Source organism: Bombina bombina, chromosome 2 (assembly GCF_027579735.1).
Source record: "Bombina bombina isolate aBomBom1 chromosome 2, aBomBom1.pri, whole genome shotgun sequence".
Lineage (NCBI taxonomy): Eukaryota > Metazoa > Chordata > Amphibia > Anura > Bombinatoridae > Bombina > Bombina bombina.
In genome coordinates, this window is record NC_069500.1 from 38,557,550 (window position 1) to 38,575,337 (window position 17,788).

The window sequence follows — 17,788 nt, forward strand, 5'->3', positions numbered from 1 at the left end:
TAAAATTTAGAACCTGCCTCAAAAAAGACAGGGCGGGCCGTGGACTGAACACACTACAAGAGAAATAAATTTATCAGGTAAGCATAAATTATGTTTTCTCTCGTTAAGTGTGTTCAGTCCACGGGTCATCCATTACTTATGGGATACCAATACCAAAGCTAAAGTACACGGATGATGGGAGGGACAAGGCAGGAACATTAAACAGAAGGAACCACTGCCTGTAGAACCTTTCTCCCAAAAACAGCCTCGAAGAAGCAAAAGTATCAAATTTGGAAAATTTGGAAAAAGTATGAAGTGAAGACCAAGTTGCAGCCTTGCAAATCTGTTCAACAGAGGCCTCATTCTTAAAGGCCCAGGTGGAAGCCACAGCTCTAGTGGAATGAGCTGTAATTCTTTCAGGAGGCTGCTGTCCAGCAATCTCATAGGCTAAACGTATTATGCTACGAAGCCAAAAAGAGAGAGGTAGCCGAAGCCTTTTGACCTCTCCTCTGTCCAGAGTAAACGACAAACAGAGAAGAAGTTTGCCGAAAATCTTTAGTTGCCTGTAAGTAGAACTTCAGGGCACGGACCACGTCTAGATTATGCAAAAGACGTTCCTTCTTTGTTGTTCCATCATTATGTCCTAATCCTTCTTCAATCTCTTGATTGATATTCCTGTTAGAAACAACCTTAGGTAAAAACCCAGGTTTAGTACGCAGGACTACCTTGTCTGAATGAAAGATCAGATAAGGAGAATCACAATGTAAGGCAGATAACTCAGACTCTTTGAGCCGAGGAAATAGCCATCAAAAACAGAACTTTCCAAGATAAAAGCTTAATATCAATGGAATGAAGGGGTTCAAACAGAACACCCTGAAGAACTTTAAGAACCAAGTTTAAGCTCCACAGAGGAGCAACAGCTTTAAACACAGGCTTAATCCTAGCCAAAGCCTGACAAAAAGCCTGGACGTCTGGATTCTCTGCCAGACGCTTGTGTAAAAGAATAGACAGAGCAGAAATCTGTCCCTTTAGCGAACTAGCGGATAAACCCTTTTCTAAACCCTCTTGTAGAAAAGACAATATCCTAGGAATCCTAACCTTACTCCATGAGTAACTTTTGGATTCACACCAATATAAATATTTACGCCATATCTTATGGTAAATTTTTCTGGTCACAGGTTTCCGAGCCTGTATTAATGTATCAATAACCGACTCCGAGAAACCACGCTTCGATAGAATCAAGCGTTCAATCTCCATGCAGTCAGCCTCAGAGAAATTAGGTTTGGATGATTGAAAGGACCCTGAATTAGAAGGTCCTGCCTCAGAGGCAGAGACCATGGTGGACAGGACGACATGTCCACTAGGTCTGCATACCAGGTCCTGCGTGGCCACGCAGGCGCTATCAGAATCACTGATTCTCTCCTGTTTGATCTTGGCAATCAGTCGAGGCAGTAACGGAAAAGGTGGAAACACATAAGCCATGTTGAAAACCCAAGGGGCTGCTAGTGCATCTATCAGCACCGCTCCCGGGTCCCTGGACCTGGATCCGTAGCACGGAAGCTTGGCATTCTGGCGAGATGCCATGAGATCCAGTTCCGGTTTGCCCCAACGAAGAATCAGTTGAGCAAATATCTCCGGATGAAGTTCCCACTCCCCCGGATGAAAAGTCTGGCGACTTAGAAAGTCCGCCTCCCAGTTCTCCACACCTGGGATGTAGATCGCTGACAGGTGGCAAGAGTGAGACTCTGCCCAGCGAATTATCTTTGAGACTTCTAACATCGCTAGGGAACTCCTGGTTCCTCCTTGATGATTGATGTAAGCTACAGTTGTGATGTTGTCAGACTGAAACCTGATGAACCTCAGTGTTGCTAACTGAGGCCAAGCTAGGAGAGCATTGAATATTGCTCTTAATTCCAGAATGTTTATTGGAAGGAGTTTCTCCTCCTGAGTCCACGATCCCTGAGCCTTTAGGGAGTTCCAGACTGCGCCCCAGCCTAGTAGGCTGGCATCTGTTGTTACAATCGTCCAATCTGGTCTGCGAAAGGTCATTCCTTTTGACAGATGAACCCGAGACAACCAACAGAGAAGAGAATCCCTGGTCCAGATACAGTAAAGGGGACAGATCTGAGTAATCCCTATTCCATTGACTTAGCATGCATAATTGCAGCAGTCTGAGATGCAGGCGGGCAAATGGCACTATGTCCATTGCCGCGACCATTAAGCCGATTACTTCCATGCACTGAGCTACTGATGGGCTTGGAATGGAATGAAGGACACGGCAAGCATTTAGAATCTTTGATAACCTTGACTCCGTCAGGTAAATCTTCATCTCTACAGAATCTATAAGAGTCCCTAGGAAAGGGACCCTTGTGAGTGGAAACGGAGAACTCTTTTCCATGTTCACTTTCCACCCATGCGACCTCAGAAATGCTAGAACTATCTCTGTATGAGACTTTGCATTTTGAAAACTTGACGCTTGTATCAGAATGTCGTCTAGGTACGGAGCCACCGCTATGCCTCGCGGTCTTAGTACCGCCAGAAGCGAACCCAGAACCTTTGTAAAAATTCTCGGAGCCGTAGCTAACCCGAAGGGAAGAGCTACAAACTGGTAATTCCCGTCTAGAAAGGCAAACCTTAGGTACCGATAATGATCTTTGTGAATCGGTATGTGAAGGTAGGCATCCTTTAAGTCCACTGTGGTCATATACTGACCCTCTTGGATCATGGGTAGGATGGTCCGAATGGTTTCCATTTTGAACGATGGAACCCTTATGAATTTGTTTAAGATTTTTAAGTCTAAGATTGGTCTGAATGTTCCCTCTTTTTTGGGAACCACAAACAGATTTGAGTAAAACCCTTGCCCTTGTTCCGTTTGCGGAACTGGGTGGATCACTCCCATCACTAAGAGGTCTTGTACACATTGTAGAAATGCCTCTTTCTTTACTAGGTTTGTTGATAACCTTGACAGATGAAACCTCCCTTGTGGAGGAGAAGTTTTGAAATCCAGAAGGTATCCCTGAGATATAATCTCCAACGTCCAGGGATCCTGTACATCTCTTGCCCAAGCCTGGGCGAAGAGAGAAAGTGTGCCCCCCACTAGATCCGTCTCCGGAAAGGGGGCCCTGTCTTCATGCTGTCTTAGGGGCGGAAGTAGGCTTTCTGGCCTGCTTGCCCTTGTTCCATGACTGGTTGCCTTTCCAACCTTGTCTGTAACGAGCAGTAGTTCCTTCCTGTTTTGGAGCGGAGGAAGTTGATGCTGCTCCTGCCTTGAAATTACGAAAGGCACGAAAATTAGACTGTTTGGCCTTTAATTTGGCCCTGTCCTGAGGAAGGGTGTGGCCCTTACCTCCAGTAATGTCAGCAATAATTTCCTTCAAGCCGGGCCCGAATAAGGTCTGCCCTTTGAAAGGAATATTCAGTAGTTTAGACTTAGAAGTTACATCTGCTGACCAGGATTTAAGCCATAGCGCTCTGCGCGCCTGTATGGCGAATCCGGAATTCTTAGCCGTAAGTTTGGTTAAATGCACTACGGCATCCGAAACAAACGCATTAGCTAGCTTAAGCGTTCTAAGCTTGCTCAAAGTCTCATCCAATGGTGCTGTGCGAATCGCCTCTTCCAGAGACTCAAACCAGAATGCCGCTGCAGCAGTGACAGGCGCAATGCATGCAAGAGGCTGTAATATAAAACCTTGTTGAACAAACATTTTCTTAAGGTAACCCTCTAACTTTTTATCCATTGGATCTGAGAAAGCACAACTATCCTCCACCGGAATAGTGGTACGCTTGGCTAAAGTAGAAACTGCTCCCTCCACCTTAGGGACCGTCTGCCATAAGTCTCGTGTGGCGGCGTTTATAGGGAACATTTTTCTAAATATCGGAGGAGGGGAAAAGGGCACACCAGGTCTATCCCAATCCTTGCTAATAATCTCTGTAAGCCTTTTTGGTATAGGAAAAACGTCAGTACACACCGGTACCGCATAGTATTTATCCAGCCTAAATAATTTCTCTGGGATTGCCACCGTGTCACAATCATTCAGAGCCGCTAACACCTCCCCTAGCAACACACGGAGGTTCTCAAGCTTGAATTTAAAATTTGACATTTCTGAATCCGGTCTCCCCGAATCAGAACCGCCACCCACAGAATGAAGCTCTCCGTCCTCATGTTCTGCAAATTGTGACGCAGTATCAGACATGGCTCTTGTGTCATCGGCGCGCTCTGTCCTTAACCCAGAGCTATCGCGCTTGCCTCTTAACTCGGGCATATTGTATAATACTTCTTTCATAACATTAGCCATATCATGTAAAGTGATTTGTAAGTGCCTTGATGTACTTGGCGCCGCAATCTCACGCACCTCCTGAGCGGGAGACGAAGGTACTGACACGTGAGGAGAGAGTTAGACGGCATAACTTCCCCCTCGTTGTCTGGTGATAATTTTTTTATCGGTAAAGATTGACTTTTATTTCTATTGGGCTCCACATCGGCTTTTGAACATAATGAACAAGCAGATTCCTCTGTATCAGACATGTTTAAACAGACTAGCAATGAAGCTAGCAAGCTTGGAAATTACTTTCAATAAGTTCTAAGCAATATAAAAAACACTGCAGCACTTATCAAAAACACAGTTGAATAACAATGAACTAATTCAGTTATAGTCAAAAATTCTTAACGGTAAATGTATTAGCAGAGGATTGCACCCATTAGCAAAAGGATGATTAACCCCTTGATACCCAAAAACGGATATCAAATTAAGATTTAACGCTTTTATCACAGTCAAACACACGGTCACAGGTCTGCTGTGACTGATTACCTCCCTCAAAAACAAATTTTGAAAACCCCTGAGCTCTCTAGAGACATCTTGGATCAAGGAGGAAGAAGCAGGAAGACTGTGCTAGAATTTTAACTGCGCAACAAGGCGCTAAAAAAAGGCCCCTCCCACCCATATTACAACAGTGGGAGACCTGATATAACGGTTTCTATTAGCCATGTGGAAAAAAATCATGCCCAAAAAGGATTTATCACCAAAGTACCTCACAAAACGAATAACATGCCAGTAAACGTTTTAAAAACAAACTTTTTAAATGTCATGCAAAATTATCACTAAGCCTGCTACCAGTCGCTTCTACTGCAGATAAGGCTTAAGCATTATTTCAGCATTAACAGTATTTTCTCAGTCAAATTCTAGTCCCTAGAAAATAACTCAACTGCGCATACATTTATCAGCCTGATACCAGTCGCTACTACTGCATTTAAGGCTGTACTTACATCATATGGGTAACAGCAGTGTTTTCTTAGTCAATTCCATTCCCAGAAAATATTGTACTGCACATACCTCATTTGCGGGGGACCCCGCATGCTATTCCCATTTTCTGAAGTTACCCCACTCCTCAGAATGTCGAGAACAGCCAGTGGATCTTAGTTACGTCTGCTAAGATCATAGAAACACAGGCAGATTCTTCTTCCAAATACTGCCTGAGATAGAAAAAACAGCACACTCAGGTGCCATTTAAAATAAACTTTTGATTGAAGAATAATTAAGTAAAAACTCCAACTCCTCTCGCGACCTCCTTCTTTGTTGAGGGTTGCAAGAGAATGACTGGATATGACATGTGAGGGGAGGAGCTATATAGCAGCTCTGCTTGGGTGATCCTCTTGCAACTTCCTGTTGGGAAGGAGAATATATCCCATAAGTAATGGGTGACCCGTGGACTGAACACACTTAACAAGAGAAAAGGATCCACACAGAATGAGATGGTGCATTAATATGGTTAACTGCACCATGAAAAAGACATTTTAAAGGGACAGTCTACTCCAGAAGTATTATTGTTTAAAAAGATAAATACCTTTATTAACTATTCCACAGTTTTACATAACCAACATGGTTATATTAATATACTATTTGCTGCTGTGATTACCTTGTATCTAAGCCTCTGCAGACAGACCCTTATTTCAGTTCTTTTGATAGACTTGCATTTTAGCCAATCATTGCTGACTCCTAACTCCACGATAGTGAGCAAAATGTTATCTATATGGCACAAATGACCTAGAGCCGTCTAACTAAAAAAAAAAACAAACAAAACCTGACAAAATGCACTGAGATAATAGGCGGCCTTCAAGGGCTTAGAAATAAGCGAGGTTTAGCTTTTAACAAAGAATACCAAAAGAACAAAGTAAAATTTTATAATAAAAGTAAATTGGAAAACAAAATTTATGTTTGCATGATAAATTAATTTCTTGGCATGGAGAGTCCACAAATCCATTTTAATTACTAGTGGTATATTCAACTCCTGGTCAGCAGGTGGAGGCAAAGAACACCCCATCAGAACTGTTAAGTGTCATTCCCATTACCCATAATCCCCAGTCATTCGGTCAAAAGGAAAATGGAAACAGAAGATTATACAAAGGTATACAGGCGCCTGAGAATTATAGAAAAAAAGCGGTCTTAAATCAAATTGAGGGCGGGTCAAGGAAAGAAAATAATTTATCAGGCAAATATATTTACCTGAAAATTTTGTTTTCTTTGCAATTGGCATGGGAGAATCCACAAATCCATTCTAATTACTAGTGGTAAGGGTAAAAAGAATCAACATTTGGAGAAAAAAAAAAATAGTAGTCACCTTACAGATTTGTTCCACAGAAGCTTCATTTTTGAAGGCCCAGGAAGAAGAGACAGCCCTAATTATCTCAAGAGACTGTAGTCCAGCTGACTCAAAAGCAAAACACTTCTCAACCAGAAAGAAAGTGTAGGAGAAGTGGCCTTCTGACCCTTATGTTTACCAGAGAAAACAATGAACAGGGCAGATTGGCAAAAAAAACCCCAAAAAACCTTAGTGGCTTGAAGATACAATTTTAGAGCATGCACAACATCCAGATTATGCCACAGGCGTTCCTTCTGAGAAGGATAAGGACAAAAAGGAAAAACTATTTCCTGATGGATATTGCAATCCGATACCACCTTGGGAAAAAATCCCCACTAGTACAAAAAACTGCCTATCCGCATAAAAAATAAGGAAAGGGGGGTTCACACTGCAGAGCAGAAAGTTCGGAAATTCTGAGAGCAAAAGAAATTGCAAAGCTTTCCATTAAAATCAACTGAATGCAGAGGCTCAAACCGAGTCTGCTGCAGAACTTTAACAAGATTAAGGCTCCAAGGAGGAGCAACAGGTTTAAACACAGGCCTGATTCTGACCAAGGCTTGAACAAAGTAGATCTGCCAGACATTCGTGCAAAAAGAAGACAGCGCAGAAATCTGACCCTTCAGACTGCTGACTGATAAACCTTTCTCCAGTCCATCCTGAAGAAAAGACAAAATTTGGGGTAACCTCACCCTACTTCAAGAGAATCCCTTAGATTCACACCAATAAAAAAGTATTTACACCATACCTTATGGTAAATATTGCGAGAAACAGGCTTACAAGCCTGAAGCATGGTAACAATGACCTTCTCAGAAAACCCACACCTAGCTAAGACTAGACGTTAAATCTTCAACCAGTCAGCTTCTGAGAATCTAGATTTGGGTGGAGAGAGGAACAGAAGGTCCTTCCTCAGACGCAAACTTCGAGGAAGAGATAACATCATCAGATCCAGGAACCAGATCCTGCAAGGCCAGACAGGAGCTATTAGAATCCCAGACGTCCTGTTTAATGCGAGCAATGACTCGAGAGAGAAGAGCTAACGGAGGGAACAGGAATGCAAAAGTGAAGTTCCAAGGCACCGCCAGAGCGTCAATCAGAGTGGCTTGTGGATCTCTTGATCTTGAGCCGTACCTTGGAAGCTTGGCTTTTAGACGCGACACCATTAGATCCAACTTCGGAACCACCTAACAGAGTTATTTTTGAGAATACTTCCGGGTGGAGAACCCACTCCCCAGGATGAAAGGTCTGCCTGCTCAGAAAATCTGCTACTCAGTTGTCCACCCTTGGGATGTGGATGGTAGAGAGGAGACAATCGCGAGATTCCTCTCACTGGAGAATGCGAGTTACCTCCTTCATAGCTAACGAACTCAGAGTTCCTCCCTTGTGGATCATGTATGTCACAGATGTGAAGTTGTCCGATTGGAATCTGATAAACTGGACCAAAGATAGTTGAGGCCAGGCTGTTAAGGCATTGACGATCGATCTGAACTCTAGGATGTTTATGGTTAGAGAAGACTCCTCTCGAGTCCAAAAAAAACCCCAGAGCCTTTAAGGATCCCTAAACTGCTCTCACAAACACCCAGGATGGTCTCAGAAAGCATGTACCCGAGAGAGATGGTCCTGCGAAATCCACCAAGAGAATGTCTTGTTAGGGGGATCTAGAACTATCCTCTGTTAGAGATCTGAGTGATCTCTGTTCCATTGACTGAGCATGCATAGTTGTAGAGGTCTCAGATGGAACCAAGCAAAAGGAATGATGACCATAGAAGCCACCATCAGACCAATAACTTCCATACACTGAGCCAATGATGGACGTAAAGAGGACTGAATAGAGAGGCAAGAAGTTTGAGTTGCCTGACATCCGTCAGAAAAATCTTCATGGATAGAGAATCTATAATTGTTCCTAAGAAACACACCCAGTTGGATGGCACCAGGGAACACTTCTCCAGATTCACTTATTACCCGTGGGAACGTTGAATAGACAACATCTCAGTATGACATTTTGCCAACTGAAAAGAAGGTGCCTGAACAAGGTTGTTGTCCAGGTAAGGCGCCACTTCTATTCCCTGAGATCTGACCACTGCCAAAAGGGCCCTTAGAACCTCTGTAAAGATTTAAGGGGCCGTAAGCAAGGCCAAAAAGGTAAGAGTAACAAATTGAAATTTTTTATCTAGAAAGGCAAACCGAAGAAATTGATGATGTTCCCTGTGAAAAGGAACATGATGATACGCATCCTTCAGGTCTATGATAGTCATGAAATGACTCTCCTGAACCAAGGGAAGAATGGAACAAATAGTATCCATTTGAAGGACAAAAGTTTGAGAATTTTGTTGACATTTGAGGACAAATATGGGTCGGAAAGTTCCTTCTTTCTCCAGAACTCCCTGAAGGACAAGATTCTAGGAATTCTTACGCCAAGAGTATCCTTTGGATTCACACCAATACATATATTTATGCCATATTTTATGGTAAATTTTACGTGTCACAGGCTCACGAGCCTGGATTAAAGTCTCAATGACCGACTCAGAAAACCCACGCTTAGATAAAATTAAGCTTTCAATCTCCATGCAGTCAGCTTCAGAGAAACAAGATTTGGATGAAGGAAGGGACCCTGAAGTAGAAGGTATTTCCTCAGAGGGAGTCTCCAAGGTGGAAAGGATGACATTTCCACTAGATCTGCATAGGCCAGATCCTGCGAGGCCACGCCGGGGCTAAGAGAATTACAGATGCCCTCTCCAGCTTGATCCGAGCAATGACCCTTGGAAGGAGAGCGAACGGAGGAAAAAGGTATGCTAGACTGAAGTTCCAAAGAACCGCCAAAACATCAGAACTGCCTGTGGGTCCCTTAACCTCGGGAGCTTGGCATTCTGCCGAGAAGCCATGAGATCCAGATCTGGCCGCCCCCATTTGAGAATCAGAATGATAAACACCTCGGGATGAAGTTCCCACTCCGCTTCCCAATTGTCCACTCCTGGGATGTGGATCGCAAAGAGACAACAGTTGTGAGTCTCCGCCCATTGAATAATTTGGGCCACCTCTATCATGCCCAAGAATCTGAGTCCCCCCCTGGTGGTTAATGTATGCCACCGAGGTTATGCTGTCCGACTGGAACCTGATAAACTGGGCTTAAGCTAACTGAGGCCAGGCGAGCATTGAAGATCGCTCTGATGTTTATGGGCAGAACCGACTCCTCCCGAGTCCATAAGCCATGAGCCTTCAACGAGCCCCAGACTGCTCCCCAACCCAGAAGGCTGGCATCCGTGGTCACAACCACCCAGGAGGGTCTGCGGAAGCAAGTTCCCTGGGAGAGGTGGTCCTGAGACAACCACCATGGAAGAGAGAGGCTATAGTCGCCTGGTCCAGATCTATTCACGGAGACAGATCCACATAGTACCCGTTCCATTGTCTGAGTATGCATAACTGCAGAGGTCTGAGATGGAACCGAGAGAACAAAATGTTCATGGAGGCCAGCATCAGACCTATTACATCCATACATTGAGCCACTGACGGCCGAGGAGAGGACTGATAGGCAAGACAAGAGTCGAAAATCTTTCTTTTTCTGACCTCCGTCAGAAATATCTTCCTTAGTAGGGAGTCTATTATAGTCCCCAAAAACACGACTCTTGTGGCTGGAATCATAACTTTTCCCCAGATTCACATTCCATCCGTGGGAGTGAAGAAAAGACAACAAGATCTCCGTATGAGAGTTTGCTTGTTGAAAAGATGGCGCCTGTACTAGAATGTCGTCCAGGTAAGGCGCCACTGCAATGCCCCTAGACCGAAGCACTGCCAACCTGTGATGATTCTTGTGAATGGGAACATGAAGGTACGCATCCTTTAGGTCTATGGTTGTCATGAACGGACCCTCTTGCACCAAGGGAAGAATGGAGCGTATAGTCTCCACCTTGAACAAGAAACTTGTTTAGGCACTTCAAGTCTAAGATTGGTCGGAAAGTTCCCTCCTTTTTGGGAGCCACAAACAGATTTGAGTAAAATCCCAGACCCTGTTCCTGTGGAGGAACTGGAACTATCACCCCCAGAGCGGCAAGGTCCTTGACACAATGTAAGAACGCCTCTCTTTATCTGGTCTACAGATAATCTGGAGAGAAGAAACCTACCTCTGGGAGGAAAGAAACAAAGAGAAAAGTGACAGTATACTAGCACTCTTGCAAGATATGAGTTATCCTTGTGTAGAATCGAATGGGTTAAAATATAAATTTTATTCTATACAGTAAATATATACATATAGGCGTACTTAGGGGACCGTTATCCACTTATTCAGTTGCAACATATTTTTTGTTGGGCCTTGATTAGGCTATCTGGCACTCACACAGACAGGTGCTTACCTTTTGCTCACTACTGCTATTAGCCAGTTAATTTTGTTGATGGGGTCAATCCCCTTTGTAGTTAATTTTCTGCAGTCTGGAGCATATCTCAGTTTGCACTGAAACTGTGTGGGGCTTAGAATTATTGTTTTGAAATAGTGTTTTGTGGGTTAATTGTGCCCTGTATACATTTTTAATCTAAGTTTTAAGACACACACTCACTGATTTATATGTATTCACTTTATACATTTACATGTATATATTATTTTTTTTCATTTTTCCAAAGCTTTATTGGGTTATTCAAAAAGAAAAAAAATACATTTACAGAGACAACAATAGTACATATAGAAAAAGAACATAGACAATGGCATACCTGGAGTATATAATGCAGTTCAACTTACACTCACTTCTGAGTAAATCAGTATCTAACATAACGTCAGTCCAGTCTCTTATGAGAATTGTGCGCATGAGTGCTGGTTATGCCGTATGTTTAAGTTTTCTTGGTGCACTGCTTATCCTCAATGTCTAGCTATTTCCCTTAAATTATTTCACGTATAACAATTTGGGGTCTCTCAGTCTCAATGCCTAACAAAATAACCATCAAAACTCAATCTTGGGTGTTATAACGTACACCCCAGTAGAGCTTTATCTTTATCCTGTATCAAAACTATCGATACAGGACCTAAATAATTAACGAAAGAAAGAACAGAAAATATGAGCAAGATCTAGGAATAGAAAGGGGGGGGGGGGGGAAATACATGTATATATTAACTGTATAGAATAAAATTTATATTTTAACCCATTCATGGTAACTCTCCTTGCGATTCTACACAAGGATAACTCATATCTTGCAAGAGTGCTAGAATACTGTCACTTTTCTATTTGTTTCTTGGTATTTTCAGACAGTTAGCACCACCCTACATCTCTAATTGAAATAACAGTATTACTCACTTAACAATTTCATCTGCTTGCCAGACATATATAAGTGTATAGATATATACTGTTAGTGATATATTAGGGGTTTGTATTAATATATTTATATCCCTATTCTCTCTATTTCTTACGCTCTGGGAGGAAAGGTCTTTCATTTTATTTTGTATCCCAGGGATCCAGAACATCTCTTATCAAGGCCCGGATCGGGGGCTGACCCTTCATGCTGACTTGGAGACAGCTGTGGGCTTTTTAGATTGTTTTCCCTTATTCCAAGACTGGCTAAATCTTGCTTGGAGGAAGGAAAGAAAGCCTTGCCTCTAAAGTTACGAAAGGAACGAAAATGACCAACGTCCTTTCTGCTTATTTTTATCTTGAGGAAGAAAGGAAACCTTCCCTCGTGTAATATCTGAGATAATTTCAGACAAACCGGGCCCAAACAAGGTCATACCCTTGTATAGGATTGCCAGGAGCTTGGACTTAAGATGAAACATCCGCAGACCAGGACTTCAACCACAAGGCACTGTGGGCTAAAACGTCAAAACCAGAAATGTTTACTGCCAATTTAATGACTTGCAAGGAAGCATCCGTAATAAAGGAGTTGGCTAACTTAAGGGCTTTAATCCTGTCCTGGATCTCCTCAAGATAAGTAAACGTCTGAAGAGACAATGCATCAAACCAGTAAGCTGCAGCACTGGTCACCGTGGCAATACACACCCCAGTCTGCCATTGTAGACCCTGGTGAATGTACATCTTTTTTAGTAATGCCTCCAATTTCTAATCCATTGGATCCTTAAAAGAGCAACTATCCTCTATGGGAATAGTGGTCTTCTTAGCCAAAGTGGAGATTGCTCCTTCTACCTTAGGAACCGTCTGCCACGACTCCTTGAGTTCGCTATAGGAAGCATCTTCTTAAAAATAGAAGATGGAGAAAAAGGAATACCAGGTCTCTTCCACTCCCGTGCAATAATCTCCGTAGCACTATCTGGTACTGGAAAAACCTCCACCGCGGAGGGAACATCAAAACACTTATTCAGCTTACTAGACTTTTTAGGATTGACTACAATAGTCACTACAATAGTCACTACAATAGTCACTACAATAGTCACTACAATAGTCACTACAATAGTCACTACAATAGTCACTACAATAGTCACTACAATAGTCACTACAATAGTCACTACAATAGTCACTACAATAGTCACTACAATAGTCACTACAATAGTCACTACAATAGTCACTACAATAGTCACTACAATAGTCACTACAATAGTCACTACAATAGTCACTACAATAGTCACTACAATAGTCACTACAATAGTCACTACAATAGTCACTACAATAGTCACTACAATAGTCACTACAATAGTCACTACAATAGTCACTACAATAGTCACTACAATAGTCACTACAATAGTCACTACAATAGTCGTGTCGGAGTCGTCCAAAGTGTCCAAAACTTTCTTAAGTAATAAGCGAAGGTGTTCTAGCTTAAATCTGAAGGATACAACTTCAGCATCAGAAGAAGGAATTACACTATCTGAATCTGAAATTTCACACTACCGACATGTCTTCTTCCTCAGACTTTTGAGAAGGTAGCCACAACTTGATCAGAAACCTTACTAATTCTTTAAGTTTCCTTTTATGCCTTACCTGCAGCATGGGAAAGGTCGACAATGCATCAGATATCGCAGAGGATACCTGGGTAGCAATGTCCTGCAAAGAAAATCCTACCGTATTGCAAGAGGAAACGCAGGGCACTGCATGTGGAGACTGAAAAGGTTGGGACGCTTGAGGAGAAAGCTGCGGCATATCTGCTACAGGAGACCCCTTAACAGCATTCGCCTGGGCTAATGGTGGCTCATAATCAAAACATTTTCTCTCTATAACAAAGTTCTCTCAATGCATGAGGAACAAAAAGGAACTGGGAGGTTCCACCTGGGCATCATAACACAACTGACAAGTGACAATTTGTAAGGCCTCTTGATCCATCGTAACAAAAATGCTGAAAAAATAAAATAAAAATACTGTGCCTTTAAAAAAATGAATACAATTGTTTAAGCACAAACAAAAAAAGAAAATAACCCCAGGAAACCTAAACACTTCAGCAGCTTTATTGAGGTGCCTACCTGTCCTGCAGCCCTTAGAGGAAAAACTTCCCTTCACAGATAACCGATCCGGACCTGCGACGGCAGCGCAATGGATAAAAGAGACCAGTGCAGCCGACAACTACGTTACAAGTCCTCAGACAGTCTCCCCAGAGTTGCAACGAAGAGCGCCAAAGGAGAGGAAAAAAAAAAAAACGCCTCTACAAGGACCCTCCCCTTTTAAGTACGGAACGGTCCTAGTAGTAAAGGTCTCCTGTCTGAAACGGCTTGCAGATAAAACAAGGCATATAAAAAATAAAAAAAAAAATCAAGTAGAATCCGTATGATAAAAATGATTAACTGAGTCACCAATAAAATCCCTGCTCCTCACAGTCTCAAATGCCTGCAAACACTGCCAAATGAACCCCTAACATGAAGGTTTAATTTAAACAACTCTATTTTGCAACTCAAGTTGTGCTTTATAATACAATCTACATTAGCATTAGGTGTTTATTCACCATTACATTGCATACCGGGTGCTTATATTTTGCTCTATATACTTTGCAATATTGCCTGTTTTATATGTATTAACAAATATGCTAATTTGTAAAAATTTTAAAAAAGGTATTGTAATTATTTTCAAGCCCTTTTGTTTGTGTACTACTTTAAGCTAAGGCTGTATTATAGGGTTAACTTTCTTATTGTCTAGCATCAGAGGGCGTTCTTTCCTATTATCTGTTTTAGCCAATTAGAATGTAAACACACCTTTTTATTCACTTTGTAAGGTGTAGCACCTTAGGTTACGATTACGGCTTTTAGCCGAAACATGTCAAACGCTTGGTGCTACGCCCTCCTATGCACTCTGAATCCGTGACTACAGAGAAGGATTTTTTTTATTTTTGATGCCCAATAAAGAATTACTTTTATACAAAACAAGACCGCTTCCTCAGCTTTATCTACCTTTATTTTAAATATCCCATAAAGTTAAAACAGCCCTTAGCTGCTAAAAGTGCTAGATTTTCCTTACAAAGAAAAATTAAATGGCACTTACCTTAAAACATGCTGTCTGGTAGCAGGACAGCTCACCTGGTTTGAGAGGGTGCAGCACCTCACATGGACCTGTGAAGAAAGAAATAATCTGAGTAATCCTACTCAGGCTTTCTGATTAGGGCAGCAAATTATTGAGAAAATGCAGTGAGGATTGTACCACACAAGTTCCCAAGTGCTCAAAAGCCACCACTGCCCTACTGAAGAGACTGACGTTGACTAGGCTAGACCCCAGGAAGATCAGAGTAAACCTACTCTGCTTACAAAAATAATAAAATCTTGGTTGAAGAAAACTTCTTGACAGACACCTAAACTTCACCTCCTCCTTGCTGTGGTGCTCTTTGCCTCCTCCTGCTGGCCAGGAGTGATATTCCCAACAGTAACGGATGATGATCCATGGACTCACCGTGTCATTAGAAAGAAAACAGAATTTATGTTTACCTGATAAATTACTTTCTCCAACGGTGTGTCCGGTCCACGGCGTCATCCTTACTTGTGGGATATTCTCTTCCCCAACAGGAAATGGCAAAGAGCCCAGCAAAGCTGGTCACATGATCCCTCCTAGGCTCCGCCTACCCCAGTCATTCGACCGACGTTAAGGAGGAATATTTGCATAGGAGAAACCATATGTTACCGTGGTGACTGTAGTTAAAGAAAATAAATTATCAGACCTGATTAAAAAAACCAGGGCGGGCCGTGGACCGGACACACCGTTGGAGAAAGTAATTTATCAGGTAAACATAAATTCTGTTTTCTCCAACATAGGTGTGTCCGGTCCACGGCGTCATCCTTACTTGTGGGAACCAATACCAAAGCTTTAGGACACGGATGAAGGGAGGGAGCAAATCAGGTCACCTAAATGGAAGGCACCACGGCTTGCAAAACCTTTCTCCCAAAAATAGCCTCAGAAGAAGCAAAAGTATCAAATTTGTAAAATTTAGAAAAAGTGTGCAGTGAAGACCAAGTCGCTGCCTTACATATCTGATCAACAGAAGCCTCGTTCTTGAAGGCCCATGTGGAAGCCACAGCCCTAGCGGAGTGAGCTGTGATTCTTTCAGGAGGCTGCCGTCCGGCAGTCTCATAAGCCAATCGGATAATGCTTTTAATCCAGAAGGAGAGAGAGGTAGAAGTTGCTTTTTGACCTCTCCGTTTACCAGAATAAACAACAAAGACAAAGTTTGTCTGAAATCCTTAGTAGCTGCTAAGTAAAATTTGAGAGCACGAACTACATCCAAGTTGTGCAACAAACGTTCCTTCTTTGAAACTGGATTAGGACACAAAGAAGGCACAACTATCTCCTGGTTAATGTTTTTGTTAGAAACAACTTTTGGAAGAAAACCAGGTTTAGTACGCAAAACCACCTTATCTGCATGGAACACCAGATAAGGAGAAGAACACTGCAGAGCAGATAATTCTGAAACTCTTCTAGCAGAAGAAATTGCAACCAAAAACAAAACTTTCCAAGATAATAACTTAATATCAACGGAATGTAAGGGTTCAAACGGAACCCCCTGAAGAACTGAAAGAACTAGGTTGAGACTCCAAGGAGGAGTCAAAATTTTGTAAACAGGCTTGATTCTTTTTCCAATCCTTCTCGAAGGAAGGATAGACTCTTAGGAATCTTAACCTTGTCCCAAGGGAATCCTGCAGATTCACACCAACAGATATACCAAATTATGTGGTAATTTTTCTGGTTACAGGCTTTCAGGCCTGAACAAGAGTATTAATAACAGAATCTGAGAACCCTCGCTTTGATAAGATCAAGCGTTCAATCTCCAAGCAGTCAGCTGGAGTGGGTCGAACGGACCTAGAACAAGAAGGTCTCTCAAAGGTAGCTTCCATGGTGGAGCCGATGACATATTCACCAGATCTGCATACCAAGTCCTGCGTGGCCACGCAGGAGCTATCAAAATCACCGACGCCCTCTCCTGATTGATCCTGGCTACCAGCCTGGGGATGAGAGGAAACGGCGGGAACACATAAGCTAGTTTGAAGGTCCAAGGTGCTACTAGTGCATCCACTAGAGCCGCCTTGGGATCCCTGGATCTGTACCCGTAGTAAGGAACTCTGAAGTTCTGACGAGAGGCCATCAGATCCATGTCTGGAATGCCCCACGGTTGAGTGACTTGGGCAAAGATTTCCGGATGGAGTTCCCACTCCCCCGGATGCAATGTCTGACGACTCAGAAAATCCGCTTCCCAATTTTCCACTCCTGGGATGTGGATAGCAGACAGGTGGCAGGAGTGAGACTCCGCCCATAGAATGATTTTGGTCACTTCTTCCATCGCTAGGGAACTCCTTGTTCCCCCCTGATGGTTGATGTATGAACTTGGCCCTCGCTAGCTGAGGCCAAGCTTTGAGAGCATTGAATATCGCTCTCAGTTCCAGAATATTTATCGGTAGAAGAGATTCTACCCGAGACCAAAGACCCTGAGCTTTCAGGGATCCCCAGACCGCGCCCCAGCCCATCAGACTGGCGTCGGTCGTGACAATGACCCACTCTGGTCTGCGGAAGGTCATCCCTTGTGACAGGTTGTCCAGGGACAGCCACCAACGGAATGAGTCTCTGGTCCTCTGATTTACTTGTATCTTCGGAGACAAGTCTGAATAGTCCCCATTCCACTGACTGAGCATGAACAGTTGTAATGGTCTTAGATGAATGCGCACAAAAGGAACTATGTCCATTGCCGCTACCATCAAACCTATCACTTCCATGCACTGCGCTATGGAAGGAAGAGGAACGGAATGAAGTATCCGACAAGAGTCTAGAAGTTTTGTTTTTCTGGC

The 17,788-nt window shown here is 42.8% G+C and overlaps 1 protein-coding gene across 3 annotated transcripts in view; it reads right to left on the minus strand.

Moving 5' to 3' along the window:
• Positions 1–17,788, minus strand: part of UBAP1 (ubiquitin associated protein 1) — a 100,767-nt gene that overhangs the window by 6,313 nt on the left and 76,666 nt on the right. The gene's annotated exons all lie outside the window — the stretch shown is intronic.